The sequence below is a fragment of the Lactuca virosa genome, chromosome 3 (assembly GCF_052849685.1).
Source record: "Lactuca virosa cultivar CGN04683 chromosome 3, Lactuca_virosa_CGN04683_v6, whole genome shotgun sequence".
NCBI classification, from domain to species: Eukaryota; Viridiplantae; Streptophyta; class Magnoliopsida; order Asterales; family Asteraceae; genus Lactuca; species Lactuca virosa.
Window position 1 is genome coordinate 108,657,312 of NC_136428.1, and position 18,727 is coordinate 108,676,038.

An 18,727-nucleotide genomic window follows, 5' to 3' on the forward strand; every position below is an offset into this window, starting at 1 on the left:
GAGAAGCAGATTACAGCCGACCAGACAGCTGACAAGACTGATAAGGTGACTCATGAGTGGGAGCTTGTTTTGGAGATGCAGTTAGGAAAGAGGAAGTGGACTTATGACCCGACTCTGCTAGTAACATCTAAGAAACTTGATGATGTCGTGCCAAGTACTGGATACCTAGGGGACCATGACACATTCATTAAGGGTGGAGGAACCCATGAGCCTATGCGCTGCACGTTCAAATGCGGAAGGTGTGGATGGAAGGGCCATGTTCGCCAAGATTCCACCCTGGAGGTAGAATTATGTCATAGTTGTCATCATCCTGGTCACATTAGGACAAATTGCCCATGTTTGGCGATCGGTGCAGCTCTGACCCCATCGTCCACGGTTATTCAGGAAGCAAAGTCAAGACCTTAAGACCTCAACACTAGAGTTTCTTTATGATTTCTTGGTTACTATTATTTGAGGGTTTATCATATGACATTTTCCATGCTGAGAATAATGTTTGAAGGGTATTTGGTTGAACCTATTGTAGGCATTGACACGGGAGGCGAAGGCCAGTGATACTGTGAGCCATAGGTGAGAGTGAACTGAGTGTTCTAATTGGAGGATCAGCGGCCAAATTGATTTTGATGATTTTAGTGCAAGGGTTCTATGGAAGTTGCAGTGTAAGTTTACTAAATTTTTGGTATTCGATATTGTTGATATCTTTTGTGGTTGTGAGGTATAAGGGATTGGTCTGAATGCGAGTGCATGGTGAATTGATGACATATTCATGCCTTCAGGGATGTGTGTGTGGTCCTCGCATCGGAAGCTTCTAGGAAAAGATCTCATTGTAGTCAATTGTCTCTTCTGGGACAACGAAGATAGAGTTAAGGGTTACTTGTGTTGCTCAGGTTGGATGTCAGTTGAGGGGTTGGTTAACTCGTTGTACCGATCGCTATCGTTAGTAGGGAAAACGTTGTTGTTGATCTATCAACTTCATAGCATGGTTGATGCATGTTCACGTTGGTTTTTCCCAGTATCATGTGATTCATTGGATTGGCTATCTATCCATTTTCGATAATGGGTTTATTCGTTCGTTGTCATCGGTTGAATTTGTTCAAGGATTTGTAGTTTTATCAGGGGAAGGTAATTTGGATGTAGCAATATTTTGTCAAGAGTAACGACGTTGTTGGGAATAAATCCGAGATGACGAATGCGGAATATCAAGAACAATCAAGAATCAATCACCATAATATGCAAGCAATCTGATAAAGGTTTTTCATGTATTGATTATGAGATGAACGTACAGAGAAAACCCTAATCTGGTCAAAAAGCCTACACCAAAAGTTAACCTAATGATTATTTATAGGGAACAATAAATATATGCCATAAATATAAAATATATGCCTAATATAAAACCAATGCCTTAGAAGAGCTCGATTAAGAACTTCTACTGTAAAGGCATCGTAGGAAATCATAAAATGATTAACCCTAAAAGGCTTCCCTAAATAACCAAATATGCCATATCAGTTTCAATATCTCAAATACTCAACAATCTCCCCCTAGATGTTGAAACTGATGAAGATCACGATTTTCGATCTTCTTGACATTTCTCCCCCTAAATTGTGATAATCATCAGTACATGGGGTCTTCAAAGCGAGAGAAATAAGAATAATCTTCCAAAAACGAACTCCCCTTTGAATAATCATCACTCCCCCTTGAATCTTCAACAAATACCATGGAGAGAATCCGGAAAGTTAAGAAGAATCACCAACAATCTTCAAAACCCGTCAGATTTGATGAAATAAATCCCTTTAGAATAAACCCAATCTTCAAAAATTAAAACCGGAAAAATAACAAAAAATAATTTTGTATTTTTCGATTTTTAAATTTAGACAAAAGAATAGAATAAGAAGCAGTTATTTAGAAGGGTTTCAAAAGAATAAGACCAAAGAAAAGATTAGAAACTAAAATATTTTGGAAAGAAGGGATAACAATGGTAAAAATCTGAGAAATTTGAAAAGAATTTCGGATATGGGGTAAAATCTGTGAAGTGCTGAAAGTCAGGGGGCAAAAATTGAAAAAATAACCCATATTCTTCTTTTTAACGCTGAAATTAAGAACATCTTCCAAAGGGGGTAGAAACTGTAAAGTTTGTAAACATTTGGGGGCTGGAACCATCAAAGTGCTGAAGTTGCAGGGACCAAGAATGTAACTTGAATCATCTTCTTCACTGGAACGGATGAAACGCACGTCTTTTGACTTTGAAAGTCAAAATTGAATTGGATCGCAGGCTTGTAATAGTGTGACGAAATCCTTCGTTCAAATCATCAACTCTAAACATGGTTCAATTCCGAATGTGATTTCAATTTTGAGGCTGAAACTCCGATTTTGATTTACTGTGCAAAACTGATTCTTGATTGAACCTCCGATTCCAGTTTCGTTTTGCTTTCAGTCTCCACATTTGAAATCGAACTCTTTTGATTTGAGCGAGAGTAACCTGCTGAGTTTCGTTCCGATTCAGTTGACCATGGACCAAAAGCGAGTCTTAGGTTCGCTTCAAAGCCAATTACAGGTTCGTTCCATCAATTACACAACCAGTTCAACTTTCATTCCAAGCACAAGATGCGAATCTTGTCAATTGATCAGGGACCGAAAGCTAATCAATGACCGAAAGCGAATCACAGGTTCGCTTCAATTTCATACCCAAAGCGAAATCAACCGAACGTTCGGTTCCAATTGAGTTTCGCTTCTTAATCTTGAGTTCGGTTCTTATTCGTGAGGTTCGCTTCTATGAGTTCGGTTCTTATTCGTGTGGTTCGCTTCTGGCTTCATTGAACGAATTAAGAACTGCTTTTGTTGATAGGTTCGCTTTTGAGTCCGCTTCAAAGAAACGAACACAGTAACAAGCATACAAGCGAAACTAACCCCAACTTTTCAAGAGATAGCGAATCTAATCCCTGAATGCTGTAAACTGACAACTTGTACCCCTTTTGCAGAAAAGTGTCAGATGACAGCCTCCTTTTTGCAGAAAATGTCACTTTTCATCCATTTTTCAACTTTTTTAGCCTTTTGTCAATTCCAACACTTAAAAAATCAATAAATTTGATTTCTTCAACACAATATAATATCTTTGACCAAATCCACCATATTTCACCAAGATTTTGTCCCCTTTTTCGTTTTTTTTTTTTTTTTTTTTGATAAAGGACAAAACTTTTATGGGACTTTTGGTACCCATTTGAGATTCAACATTGAAGTTCGTTTCTTGCAAACCCATTTATTTGAAGAAAATCTATCATCTTCTGAAAATAATACCCTCTTTTTAGTTGGAAAACAAAAATTTTCAAAAAATTCATTAAACCAACCAAATTCTCTTTTCTTTTCCTTTCCAATTTCTAACATTTTTAACTGAAGAAAAATGAGAATCAGAGATTCTTTGAACATGCTTGACTTCAACTTTCTCAACTTTTTCACAAGCATTGGGCACTTGTACCTTGGGCATCCAAACTTTCTTCATTTTACTCTTGTTCTTTCTCTTTTTCCTCCTTTTCTTATTTCTAGGCTTCAGAAACAAATTTCGGATCTGAACATCTTTTCTTCTTTCTGAATCTGAACATTTGAAGACTTTGACACACAAACTTTTGGAGTTTGGTAAATCTGAATTTCTTGAAGAATTGGCTTTTTGTAAGGAATCATTTCTTCAAAGATATCATCAGAACATAAAGAATCATCTATTTGAGTTCCAATAGAACAGAATGTCTTCACTTTCACGATTTTAGATGAATTTCTTTGAGATTCATCTTCTGAAGTACCTGATTAGGAATGTAACTCTTCTGAAAAACATGAACCACTTGACTCCCCCTCAACAAGAACATCTGGAATCACTTTTTCTTCAGAAACTTGAAGAACAACATGAACTTCTTCTTTTTCTTTTTCAGCCCTTTTTATCTTCAACATCTGTTTATGTTTCCGATTTAAATGTTCATATATAATATGAAATTGTTCTACTATTCTCTCATCTGCTCTTAACTCATGGTGATTAACATATGGGTATCTAGATATTTTCTTATCAACAAGAAGATTATACAACTCAGGAATATCATTCAACATAGATCGACCACAGATTTGAAACATGGTCACTTTGTTAACACCATAGATTGGTTTAGTAACCTTTAATCCAAGTTCTAAAATGGAGTTAAACAATAAATTTGTTTTATCCGTTAGATCTTCAACAAATGATGGAACTTGAAGAGAGAGAAAGTAGATCCGATAAGATTCTAGAGAGAGAAAAACGGATCTGAAAGGGTTTTTAGTGAGAGAAAACAGATCTGAGATGGATTTTAGAAAGAAAAAGTGGATCTGAACACGAAAATTCAAGTAAACACGAAAATTTTCTTTTAAATTTCTTCCAGAACTCGATTCAAGAACAAATCAGATGAAATATTGAGTAGAAGATAACAGATCTGAACAAGATTTTTCAATAAAAACGAGATATTAGACTTTTTCTTTTCAGAAAACTTACAAAACTTGAAGAACAAGGTGAGATTCATGATAAAATATCGCCATTAACAAGATCGATTCTTGCAAAAATTGCTGAGATCTACAAGAACCCGCTCTGATACCACTTGTTGGGAATAAATCCGAGATGACGAATGCAGAATATCAAGAACAATCAAGAATCAATCACCATAATATGCAAGTAATCTAATAAAGGTTTTTCATGTATTGATTATGAGATGAACGTACAGAGAAAACCCTAATCTGGTCAAAAAGCCTACACCAAAAGTTAACCTAATGATTATTTATTGGGAACAATAAATATATGCCATAAATATAAAATCTATGCCTAATATAAAACCAATGCCTTAGAAGAGCTCGATTAAGAACTTCTACTGTAAAGGCATCGTAGGAAATCATAAAATGATTAACCCTAAAAAGGCTTCCCTAAATAACCAAATATGTCATATCAGTTTCAATATCTCAAATACTCAACAGACGTGTTTAATCTAGTTTGGGTGTGTGTACCCAAGATTTTTTGGTCATGGAATCCTAGTTCTTGTGAGCTCAAGAATGTGGTGGCTGAGCATTGAGGTGGTGGGATGGCTCGGAAGTTATGAGGTAGGCAGAGTGTAGCTGAATCCAAGTGGGGAGAGAATTGTTGGGATTAATGGGAATATTTTTCTAAGTGTGAATCATTGTGGAATTTTTTATCCTAAGACAAGGGGAGACCCAATTATGGTTGTTGTATGAGTCGAGTTTTATGCAAGGAATAATGTTAATTGGTCAATTTGTAATTAGGGAGGCAAATGTTGAGGATTCAGGTTATCTCGTCTGAGGACGTGAAGCATCGGTAGTGGCGCATTATGGGTTCGTGACTAGGTTTAGGTTGAGGGTTGTGTTAGAACCTCTCTGTCTCTTCTTGTTTGATGAAGGCTTTGGGGTTCGAAGCATGGCCCGAACTCCTGGTAGGGCCTAGCAAGCTGGGGGTTTGAGCTTATGTTGATTTTGGCTAGGTATTCTTGTGGATGGTTGCCAATACAATGAGTTGGGCCCATGGCTATTGTGAAAACATTGTAAAACTAAGGGTTAGCCCATAGTATTTGCTAGGATAAGTTTGGCTATTGCAGTAATGGTTGTAAGACTGTTGGAGGATCACAATTCTCGCTTGGGTTGAGTCGGGCTTGTTATTGTTTTTTAGCCGCTCGTTGTTGGGCATGAGGGTTGTTAGAGCTCTGCCGATGCTTAGACTCGTATAGCTCTCAATTGTAGGTGAGGCCCGTTAGCTTACGTTAGCTTGGTTGAGACCCATGAGCAAGGCCCGTTTAGCTACGTTAGCTTGGGAGAGACTCGTGGACGAGGCCTGTTTGGTTATGTTAGCTTGGGTGAGACACGTAAGTGAGGTTCCTTTAGTTATGTTATCTTAGGTGAGTGGACTATTCAAACGTTCGAGGATATGATCGAGGCAAGTGATGTTGTTAGTGAGACTCCAGACCAATGATGGAATGATGGCAAGATTAGAGTGTTCTGTGATCTTAGTGTTCTAGTATATTAGATGGTGTCACGGTGAATCTTCAACCGGTGAGTGTATAAGTTATATAGGTGGGACCCGGTAGTCATATGATTGAGACTCTTCAGTTTTAGATCGATATTATTTGGCATGGTTGGGTGTTAGAGCATTTTGGGGGTCGACAGGCTCAACGACCAGCTGGCTGGTTATTGATCTTGAAACGTAGAACTGGAAGTTCGATTTAAAAGTCTTGAAGGATTTGTTTGGTGGTTGTACACCTGGTTTGGTGTGAGATTTTTGGATTGACCATTGTTACGCTTGTGAGAGAAGTGGGATAAGGATGACTTTGCAAAAAACCAAGTGTATACACGAAGTCTTTTGGGAAGGAATTATGTATTGAAATTTGTTGGAATCCACGATCGGGATGTTCTGAGATTTCATTATGCATGTTTCAGTGGTGATCCTAGTTGGGACTGGGGGTAAGTATGTCAACGGGATGATTTTGGGTTTTTAGGGCATGGCTACTATAGTTACACTGATGGGTTCCCAGGTTGCAAAGTATATCGTTGGAGCCATGATAATGGTCACGCTAGGATATTCGTTGTCAGTTAGACCCTTGGTTGGGGTCTTGTGGTGCTACCGTGTGTGAAGTTGTTAGCTTCAGTCATCGGTTGGGAATTCTTTATTCCAGATATTAGTAGGATAGCATGGAATCAGGGGGTATCAGATAGATCGAATATGTGAACAATGGTTAGCAGGGTGTGATGTATATGCTGGTATAGCACCAACAGTTGCAACTTGTATTGGAAGTCGCTTTTGGTAATCGGATGCAAGGTAGTCGGCATCGGCAAATGGCCAGGGATTTTGTTTTCCAATTATCAGTGAGATAATTTAGGGATGGAGCGGTTTTGGCCGCTTCGGAATGCGAATTAGGTTCATAATGGATGTGGTTTAAATGGTTGTGTTTGTCTGGAAGTGAGGTATGGTATAGCGTTTTCAGATTTCAGGCATAGTAGTTGGATTTTCTCTCCTTGTGGGTTAAGGGAGGAGTGTTAAAGTTCTTTTATTTTTTAGGTTATGCAATTTCTTCTAAGATTGGGTTTTAGAAGCAGTGGGAAGGCGATCGCCTGTATGAGATGATTTCTCAGTTCTATTTTGAATTCAGTAAGGTTCACATAGGGTCGGATGGTGTAGTAAGGTAAATTTGCAAGGAATGATTTCGAGGATGAAATCTAATTTAAGTGGGGGAGAGTTGTAACACCATTTTCTATATTAGATAAGTGTAGCGCATAAAGGAGTTAATGACATGATTTTTGGAAAAAAATCATGTGTCACGACGTAACCATAGGTTGGTCACGATGTGACAAGCCAAAATGAGAACGCGTAGCCGGAGCAATGTCACGACGTGACAAGGGCTGCAGCCCAAGCCCATGATCTTTTAGGGTTTCCTTCATAGTTAAACCCCTAATCTTAGATTTAGGATTTCATTTCTAGCCTCTATCACCCTATAGAGCTTTGAGAAAACCCTAATACCCTCTACTTAAGTTGTGAGATTATTCTTGTAGTTTTGGAGCAAATATCAAGAAACCCTCTACTTAAGTTGTGAGATTATTCTACCTTTATGAATCTTCCCTTGTAGATCTAGTTTTATTTGTATGTTTTTCTCCATTTGAAGAGTTTGTATGTTGGAATGAAATAAAGTTTGCAACTTTATGGCTCATCAAGTTCCCTTGAGCCTTATAGCTTTCAGATCTAGAATATGGTTGCATTTTTTTGGGAGCTTTGCATGAGTTTTAGGTCATATTCTTGCCTTTTAACCTAGTTTGGGTAAAGGACATGCATGTCTATAAAGTTGACATTTTTATCAGCCTTTGGAGCCCTTTGAAGCTTTATGAAATGTTGGAGTTGAAGGCTTAATAGATTAAAGACTCAATCCACAAGAATTTTCCTTTAGATGGTGGTCACAACGTGACTGTGGTGGACTCCTCGATTATTTTTTTGTCCATAAGTATTCACAACGTGACCAAGGAGGGTTCACATCGTGGTGACTACTATTTAGGTTGTCCGTGACTGAACTGGTTGGGTTGGAGCAAGGCTGGGTTGGAGCATGGCCGGGTTGGAATTGGTCGGGTACGTTCTCACGACGTAACAATGAGTTAGTCACGACATGAGGGTCGGTGTTGATGTTGTTGACCGTTTACTTTAACCTTGATCGTTGACTTTTGGTCTAGATTGTTGGATTTAATGTATAGACTAACATTGGACCTTGTTTGATTCGTTAGGTGCGTTGTAGCGCTTGTTGTGGTGGCCATGTTGACCTGGGAGAAATTTAAAGTAAATTTTTTTGAAGAATATTGCTTTCAGACTATAGTACAACAGTTAGAACAAGAATTCTCTCAATTCGTCCAAGGAACAAAATCAGTTCAAGAATACACCGTTGAATTTAATGATAAAGCCCGATTTACAAGACACTTGGTCGATATTAAAGCAAGAAAGATCGACAAATACCAATGGGTATTGAGGACCCAGATACATGAATATATACGAGATTCCAAGTATACCACTTTCTGTCATGTGGTAGATGCTACAAGAGATCGTGAGATTAAACTGAGACGTGAAGATCAAGAAAGGGAAAGGGTTGGAGACAAAGAAAAAATAGGAGAAAAAAACGTCATTGGGAAATCAGGACTGAAGGATCCTCGAAAAGAGGAAAAGTGTCGAGAAAATCGTATTCCACTAAGTCAAGAAGATATCATGATAGATGGTGCGAAAGGTGTCGCAAAAGACATGTGGGAGCTTGTGATAGTATTTTTATCCCATTGAAATTTTTTCAGTGTGGTAAATCCTTACACACAGCCAGAAATTATTCGAAGAGTAAACCAATATGCTTTAATTGTGGAGAAAGTGGGCACTTTTATGCAAATTGTTCGAAGGTGAAGGCTGATGTGCCAAGAAGTGTCGGGCGAAGCGATCGAGGATAACCCATATGTATGAAGAAGAACGAGGAAATGAACATTGTTACGAGAGGATGAGCTTTCCATATGACTACCGAGGAAGCTAGAGACAACCCTGATGTTTTCTTAGGTACCTTTTCTTTAAACTCACTCCCAGTATGTGTTGTATTTGATTCGGGTGCAACATTTTCATTTGTGTCTAGTCGGTTTGCTAAAAAAACTAAATTTACCGTTATCCTCGTTAAATGGAAGTATTGCAGTAGAGATGATGGATGGAAGTTGGATCTTAGTTAAAAATCAATATTTAAATTGTCGATTTGAAATTGACGGTAATGTTTATCCCATCAGTTTGAAATCGGTAACTACCAAAGAGTTTCAAGTTATCCTAGGGATGGATTGGTTGGCGGCTAATAAGGCCCGAATTGTTTGTGATGAGAAATTACTTATTATTGAGCTCCAAAGTGGATCCAAGATAACTATATAAGGATAAAGACGATTTGATAATATCCCAATAATTTCTATGGCGCGAGCTAAAAATGATATTCAGAAAGGGGGTGTGGCGTTCATTGCTTATGTGTCGCAAAAAATAACAAAGAAATGAGAAATAAATGATGTTGAGATAGTGATAGAATATCCTAAAGTATTTCTGGAATAATTGTCGGGATTACCACCTGATCGACAAGTATATTTTTTATTGATTTGATTCATGGATAATGCCCGACAGCTCGAGCACCTTATCGATTAGCGCCATCAGAAATGGAAGAACTTCATAATCAGTTACAAGAGTTTATAGATAGAGGTTTCATATGTCCTAGTTCATCGCCATGGGGTGCGCCTAATTTGTTTGTTAAGCAAAAGGAGGGCACCATGCGTCTGTGTATTGATTACCGAGAGCTAAACATCATTACGGTAAAGAATCGTTATCTATTACCACGTATAGATGATTTATTTGATCAAATCAAAGGTGTTTCATTATTTTCATTAATTGATTTAAGATCAGGATATCACCAATTGAAAGTGAAGAAGTCAGATATTCTAAAAACCGTTTTTCGAACCCGGTATGGTCATTACGAATTTCTGGTAATGTCGTTTGGTCTAACAAATGCACCTGCAACATTTGTGGACTTAATGAATAGAGTTGTTCGTCCTTTTTTAGACAAATTCATAATCGTATTTAAAGATGATATTCTGATATACTCAAGAAGTCGAGAAGAGCATCGAGAGCATTTGCGACAAATTTTAGAGATGTTGCGAAAGGAGAGATTATTGGCTAAATTCTCTAAGTGCGAATTTTGCCTCTGAGAAGTCCAATTTTTGGAACATGTTATTACTAAAGAGTGAGTACAAGTAGATCCTACGAAGATCGAGGCAATAATGAAATGGGATCCTCTAAAAAAACCATCAGAAATCTATAGTTTTCATGGATTGATGGGTTATACCGACGGTTCGTAGAAGTTTTTTCTTCGATAGCAGCGTCGTTGAAAAATCTGACAAGGAAAAATGAGAAGTTTATATGGATAGATTCTCAACAAGTAGTAGTCCAATGATTAAAAGAGACCTTGTGTCAAGCACCGATATTAACTTACCGCAGGGAGAAGATAACTTCGTTGTTTATATCGATGCTTCACGAGTCGGCCTTGGATGTGTCTTAATGTAGAGAGGTCAAGTAATTTCCTATGCATCAAGACAATTAAAACAGGCTAAGCAGTCGTATCCCGTTCATGATTTAGAACTTGATGCAGTAGTTTTCACCTTAAATATCTGGTGACACTATTGTACGGGGTAAAATTTCAGATTTTTACCGACCACAAGAGTTTGAAACATTTGTTCGATCAAAAAGAGTTGAATATGCGTCAGCGGAGGTGGATGAAACTACTCAAATATTATGATTGTGAGATTCATTATCATCCGGGAAATGCTAATATCGTTGTTGACGCCTTGAGTCGAAAGGAGAAACCAATCCAAATTACTTCTGCACGGATGGGAATCGTTAGCCGACTGCCAGATTTGATTAGAGAATATCAGAAAGTAGCTGAGAGATCAGAGAATTTGAAATATGAAGATGTGGTTAGTTATATTAACCAACTAGTTGAGAATTCCCAAGGTATAAAAACATTTATGAGGCGCATATGGGTCCCGAGACATGGCGAGGCGCAAAAATTATTACTTGATGATGCTCATTTTATGCGTTATACGGTACATCCTGGTAGTAAAAAATGTACCGAAATTTGAAGAAGATGTATTGGTGGACCAGAATGAAAAGAGATGTTGGAAGATATGTCGATAATTTTTTAACTTGTTTACAAGTGAAGACAAACCACCAGAAACTAAGAGGAGAAGTCCAATCGTTACCTACCCTATGAGAAAATGTGATGAAATCACCATGGACTTTGTTACAAAATTACCACGAACATCACGAGGACATGATTCTATATGGGTTGTGGTTGATCATTTAACCAAATCCGCTCGATTTATACCCATAAAAGAAAGTTTTTCAGTTGATTGATTAGTTGATGTTTACATTAGGAATGGCAATAGGGCGGGTTCAGGGCGGGGCATGGTTTCCCAAACCCGCCCCGATATCTTTCGGGTATCTTATCGGGGCGCCCCATAGGGTTTCGGGTTTTCCCGTCGAGTTTCGGGTATCTTATCGGGTTTACAACAATTCATAACGAAATCTTTATTCCATTTTAGGGTACCCCGATGTCTTATAAAAAATACATGTTCTAGCATCTCTTATAAATTAAAAATATGATGCATCACTTTAATAAAATAAACTAGACGTTATATTAAAAATTATTTCATTTAATTTTTGTGTAATACGTTAAAACATAAAAAAATGATCATTCACACCAAATTATTAATAACTAAAAAAATTGTCCACAATAAGTATTTTATCTTTGAACGTGTGCAATTAACATCAAAAGGTTTCGAACATATTATATATATAATCGGGACGGGGCGGGTCGGGGCGAGGATAACCCATTCCCTGCCCCGAACCCGATAAAAAACCCGATAACGACTCGTTACCCGACCCGAAACGATAGGGTTTCGGGTTTCCCCGTCGGGTTCGGGCGTTTTTGCCATCCCTAGTTTACATCAAAAAGGTGGTTCAAATTCATGGTGTATCAGTCTCTATTGTGTCTGATCGAGATAGTCGATTTAATTCTTGATTTTAGCAGAGTTTCCAAAAACAAATGGGTTCTAAAATACTAATGAATACTGCTTATCACCCTCATGCTGATGGGTAGAGTAAAAAGACGATTCAGACACTTGAAGATATGTTATGAGCTTGTGTGATCGATTTTGCTCGTAGTTGGGATGAACATCTACCATTAGTGGAGTTCATGTATAATAATAGCTATCATTTCAGTATTCAAATGGCACCATTTGAAGCGATATATGGGACACCATGTAGAACTCTAATTTGCTGGACCGAAGTCGGAAAAAAAACCGTTAGCAAAACCTGAGATTATCGAAGAAACCATGACCAAAATTAAAGATATTAGAGAGCATATGAGAGTTCTTAACTTTACCAACAACATTATGCAAATAAGAGGAAGAAACCATTAGATTTTAATGTTGGTGATATGGTGATGTTAAAAGTATCACCATGGAAATGTGTAATCTGTTTTGGCAAAAGGAGAAAATTAAGCCCTCGATATATTGGAACTTTCTAAATTTTACAAAGAGTTGGAAAAGTCGCTTATCGACTAAATTTACCACAGAGGCGTTACAAGGTATCAATAATATTTTCCACATCTCTTACATGAGAAAGAACTTGTTTGATAAGACCCAAGCGATGCCAATGTCCGAAGTTGAAGTGGATGAGAAACCAAGGTACCCAGAGAAACTCGAAAAATCTTAGATCGTAAGGTGAAGAAATTGAGAAATAAAGAAATTGTACCAGTGAAGTTACACTGGCGTCACCACAAAGGTTCCGATGTGACTTGGAAACCCGAGGTTGAGTTTAGAGATAAATTTTCTTACCTTTTCTAGTTGATCCGAGAATGAAATGATAGATTCTGGGGATGCGATATTTTGAAGGGAGGGATAACTTGTAATACCCTTTTTGAAAACTTGTGATATATGTGTATATGAGCATGATTGTAATAGAAATATTATGTGTTTTTCTTAGTAAAAATGAGTCTTATAGAGTAAATATATAAGTAGTGATAGCCTTGCGATTAAAAGAGTAGAAAAACATGTTTTTGTATACCCATGGTGTGGCCTCACAACGGTGATTCAAGTTATGTAAATTGAATAGTGATAGAAAGGTACCTTGAAAATGCCACGATGTGGATAGCTTAGCCACGACGTGGAGGAAAGTAGATTGTCTTTTATTTTTAGCGACAAATTGAAGGATGTCTAGGAGGAGGGTGTCATAAAAAAATATGCCACCACGTGGCGAGGCATGGGGAGCTGAATCAGGATAAAAAAAACGATCAGTTCGCTAAACACTTCCAAAAACACACTCTAAGGTGTGATTTCACATACATAAACCCTAGAAGTCCGATTCTTGGTGAGATTTACTGATTTGAACTTCATTTGAGTGGATTAAGGTAATAATTTCTCCTCCTAACACTTTAATTTCGGATTCAGGGCTAGATCTTGAAGTTATTGATGAAACCCTAGATGAAGGGTACGAACTTTAATGATGAAATTGAGTTGATAGTTGATGTTATATACTTAGATTTAGCTTATTCTTGTATTATAAATATCTTATGTAAGGAAGTAGAAGTTGAGATGAAAATTTGAACTTATAGGTCAAAAACACATAGATGAAGAATGTGACTTAATGAATTCAGTCATTTAGTAGTAAAAGATGATGTATGTGATGTTCCTAATTGATAAAATATACATTTTTGGAATGATAGTGAAACATCCCAAAAATAAAGACCAAAAATTTCTTTTTGAAATCATTTATAATAAAACCATGAGTCATCCATCAGCATAAAGAAAACCATAAATCATGTATCTCAGAATATCGTGTCAAAATACTGTATCAAATCATATAAAAATATCAGAGTCTAAACATCCCAGGTTGTAGTTGTGGTGTGTGTCATGCGATCATCCCGAGCCCTTCCCTTGCTAGTGGAAGTACCTGAAACCAAAACTGAAAATTGTAAGCACAAAGCTTAGTGAGTTCCCCAAACTACCACATACCATACAAATATCATGCAACTAGGAGATACGGGCCCCGCCCACTCTCATGGAGATTCGGGCCCCGCCCACACTCCGCTGTCTAGGAGATTCAGGCCCCGCCTACACTCCGCTGTCTTGGAGATTCGGGCCCCGCCCACACTCCGCTGTCTAGGAGATTCGGGCCCCGCCCACACTCCGTTGTCTGGGAGATTTGGGCCCCACCCACACTCCGCTGTCTAGGAGATTCGGGCCCCGCCCACACTCCGCTACTAACATGCATACAAGTATCACACAGACAACAAGTATAGCTACCAAACAATCACATATTCATACTCAAATAATACTATCGGCATCCGGCCCCGCCCACTCTAACCTACTATGAGATTCGGGCCCCGTCCACACTCAACTACTAACACATCACATATACGGGCCGGCCTTGGTGTCGTAGACCCGTTCCTACTGAAGGAAACTCACCTCGCAAGACTGACTGCTGAAAACTCGAGCGAGGAATCCCTGTCTGCTGCTCCGGCGACTCTCTGGCTATCAATTCCATAATAACACTTAATCAGAATCTGTTAATCCTCTCTTAGGGTAAAATGACCATTTTACCCTTGGTCAAAGTCAAAGTCAAAGTCAACTCCCAGTCAACTCCCAGTCAACTCAACTCGTCGAGTTATCTTCCAACTCAGGGAGTCCCTGAATGCTTAAACCTATGGTCAACTGAGTCAACTCGTCGAGTCCCCTAACAGACTCGTCGAGTTCTTGATGTCATAAAAATCGGGACAACCCGCTTCAACTCGTCGAGTCCTTCCCTGGACTCGGCGAGTTCCCCTGTCTGATTGAGCCATCTCAATAGATTAAGCTCCTACCATTCAGATCTATGTTCCTTAGTTCGTTTGCTCACTGGAAAGGCCATTCTAAGGGTAAAGTTTCCAACTTTACCCGTTCATAACTCTTCTTAAAAGGGTTTAGACAAAACCCTAATTCCTTTAGGACATGGATCATGTCCAAAAAGCCTTAGAATCTCAAATCCACTCATACAAACCTAGATCTAGGGTTTTAACATATGATGGACACATAAAGTTCCGATCTTTCCTTCCATGCATGGTCTTTTAGGGCTAAAAAGGCCATGAACTTGCTTATAAGCTTGCATGGGGCTTCTATGGTCATAAAGTTTGCACCTTTATGCCATGGAACCCTTCCTAGATCCAAGATCTGAGATATACATCACTTCGGACGTCCCAATCCCAAGGGCTAAGGATTCTTGAACCAATTCCTCCATAAAATGAAAACAAATAGATCTAAGAGACGAAGGATCAAGTTAGAGACTTGATTACCAGAAAGTGCAGTAAATGAAGTGTAGCTCCTGGATCTACTTCTTCCCCTTTGAGCCTTCTATCTTCTTCTTCTCCCACAAGCTTCACAATGCACAAAAACACTCAAAAATGGCAAGAACTAGCTCCAAATCACTCAAGGTGGATTAGGGTTTCGAGATTAGGGTTTGGAGGTGATAAAGGTTGGGTGGAGGCCAGATATGATGTTTAAATAGGGTGTAAACCCTGAAGATTAAGGTTTCCTCCTAATGGACCTACTCGTCGAGTCCAGGCTCTGACTCGTCGAGTAGACCATTTAATTCCCGCGACCAAGCTGGCATCTACTCGACGAGTTAGGTCTACCAACTCTTTGAGTAGCTCTTACAAAATGAATACTTTAAATGGATTAAATGTGTACCATGAACGGGGCGTTACAATTCTCCCCTACTTGTCTTAGACTTCATCCTTGAAGTCTGTTGCATCTGAAACAACTTTGGGTAGTGCTCCCTCATCTCCTCCTCGGGATCCCATGTCCACTCTGAACCCCTACGGTGATGGCACTGCACCTTCACTAACTCAACTCGCTTGTTCCTTAGCTCCTTCGTCTTGCGATCTAGAATCGCCACTGGTCTCTCAATGTAGTTCAGGCTGTCATCAACCTGAATATTCTCAAGGGGTACCACCGTTGAATCATCCACCAAGCACTTTCGTAGCTGGGAAACATGGAAAGTGTTGCGGATCTGGCTGAGCTCGGCGGGAAGATCCAGTCTGTACGCTACCTTGCCCACCCGGGCTATGACTCGGAAAGGGCTAATAAATATGGGGCCCAGCTTGCCCTGCTTCCGGAACCGAATGACACCCTTCTAGGATGACACCTTCAGGAGGACCATGTCGCCCACCTGAAACTCTAAATCTAAACGCCTCTTGTCGGCGTAGCTCTTCTGCCGACTGTGAGCAGTCTGGAGCCTGCTCCGGACCTGCTGGATCCTCTCGGTGGTCTTGAGTACCACCTTCGTACTCCCCATAACTCTCTGACTGACCTCACCCCAACAGATTGGGGTTCTACACTTCCTCCCGTATAGCATCTCAAAGGGAGGTCAGTCTATGATGGCATGGTGGCTGTTGTTATACGAAAATTCCACTAATGGAAGATACGTATCCCAACTAACACCGAAATCTAACACGCATGCGCGTAGCATGTCCTCGAGAGTCTGTATCGTCCTCTCGTTCTATCCGTCTGTCTGTGGGTGGAAAGTGTTTCTGAAGTGGAGACGAGTACCAATCTCCTCGTGAAACCACTTCCAAAATTTGTAAGTAAAACGGACATCTCGGTCTGACACCACCGAGACTGGCACTCCATGACGTGCCACTAATAATCGGGTCTGTCTGCAAGTCAGGCATCTCTCCACGTACCAAGCTACATCCCGCTTCATGCAGGGCCACCAATAATCGGGTCGAAGATCTATGTACATCTTCGTCGCCCCGGGATGGATGGAGAACCTCGACTTATGGGCCTCATCCATCAGAACTTGCCGTACTCCGCCCCAGTACGGAACCCAGACCCTCCCATGCAGGGTCAACAACTCTCGGCTGTCATAATCAAACAAGGCTACCCAGCCCACAATCCTCTCGCACTTCTGACGCTCCTCCTTCAGGCCCTCGACCTGTGCCTCTCTAATCTGCTCCAATAGTGGAGTAATCACGGTCATCCTCAGACAGATGTCTCGGATCGGGTTTGCTACCGCCCTGCGGCTCAGGGCGTCGGCCACTACGTTGGCCTTGCCCGGGTGATAAAGGATCTCACAACCGTAATCCTTAACCACATCTAACCACCGACGCTGCCTCATATTCAAATTCGGCTGATCCATGAGGTATCTCAAACTCTTGTGATCCGTGTAAATGGTACAACGGACCCCATAGAGGTAGTGCCGCCAAATCTTGAGGGCGAACACCACAGCCCCCAACTCTAAGTCGTGCGTCGGATAGTTAGCCTCGTGAGGCTTCAACTGTCTTGAGGCATAAGTTATCACATGACCTCGCTGCATCAATAATGCTCCCATGTCTGTGATCGAAGCATCACAGTAAACTATGAAATCATTTACACCCTCTGGCAGAGTGAGAATCGGAGCCTCGCACAATCGCTGCCTGAGCATCTCAAAGGTAGTCTGCTGCTCAGGTCCCCAGCGAAAAACTACCGACTTCTTGGTCAGTCGGATCAACGGAACTGTAATCTTGGAGAAGTCCTGAATAAATCTCCCGTAATGCCCTGTCAGAACCAAAAAACTCTGAATCTCGGTTGGAGACCTCGAAATCTTCCACTGCATCACGGCCTCTATCTTGGCCGGATCGACCAGAATACCCTTCTGGTTGACAAGATTCCCAAGGAACTGCACCTCGCGCAACTAGAACTCACACTTGGAGAATTTCGCATAAAGTCTCTCCCTCCTCAGTGTCTCTAGCACCTCCCTCAGGTGCTCCTCATGTTGCTCCTGAGTCTTGGAGTAAACCAAGATGTCATCAATGAAGACTATTACAGACCGATCCAGCATCGGTCTACATACGCGGTTCATGAGGTCCATGAATGCGGCTGGAGCATTGGTGAGCCCAAACGGCATCACCACAAACTCATAATGACCATAGCGAGTCCTAAAAGTTGTCTTCTGCACATCATTGTCCCTGACTCGTATCTGGTGATATCCTGGCCGTAGATCGATCTTGGAGAACCTAGATGCTCCCTGAAGCTGATCAAACAAATCATCCATCCTCGGAAGTGGGTAACGGTTCTTCACTGTTACCTTGTTCAGCTCCCGGTAGTCTATGCACATACGATGTGACCCGTCCTTCTTCTCACAAACAGGATCGGGGCTCCCCATGGTGAACTTCTCGGCCTGATGAAACCCTTGTCTAGTAGCTCTTGCAGCTGCGTAGACATCTCCTGCATCTCGGGAGGAGCCGACCGATATGGTGCATTGGCTATCGGAGCCGCACTAGGGACCAGGTCAATCCTAAACTCAACCTGTCTCTCCGGAGGTACTCCAGGTAAATCCTTTGGGAATACGTCCGGGTACTCTCGTACTATCGGTACATCATCAATAGTCGCCTTACCCTTATCGTGGGTATCCATTACATAGGCAACGTATCCTGTGCAACCCTGCTAAAGGTGGCGCCTCGCCCTCGCCGCTGAACATAAAATCGGTATGCGATGTGGCCTCTCGCCCTGAATCACTAGCTCTCCCCCACTAGGAGTACGAACCCTCACTAGCTGCTGCTCACAGTCAATCACTGCCCCATTGGAGCTCAACTAATCCATACCCACTATAAACTTATTCCCACGC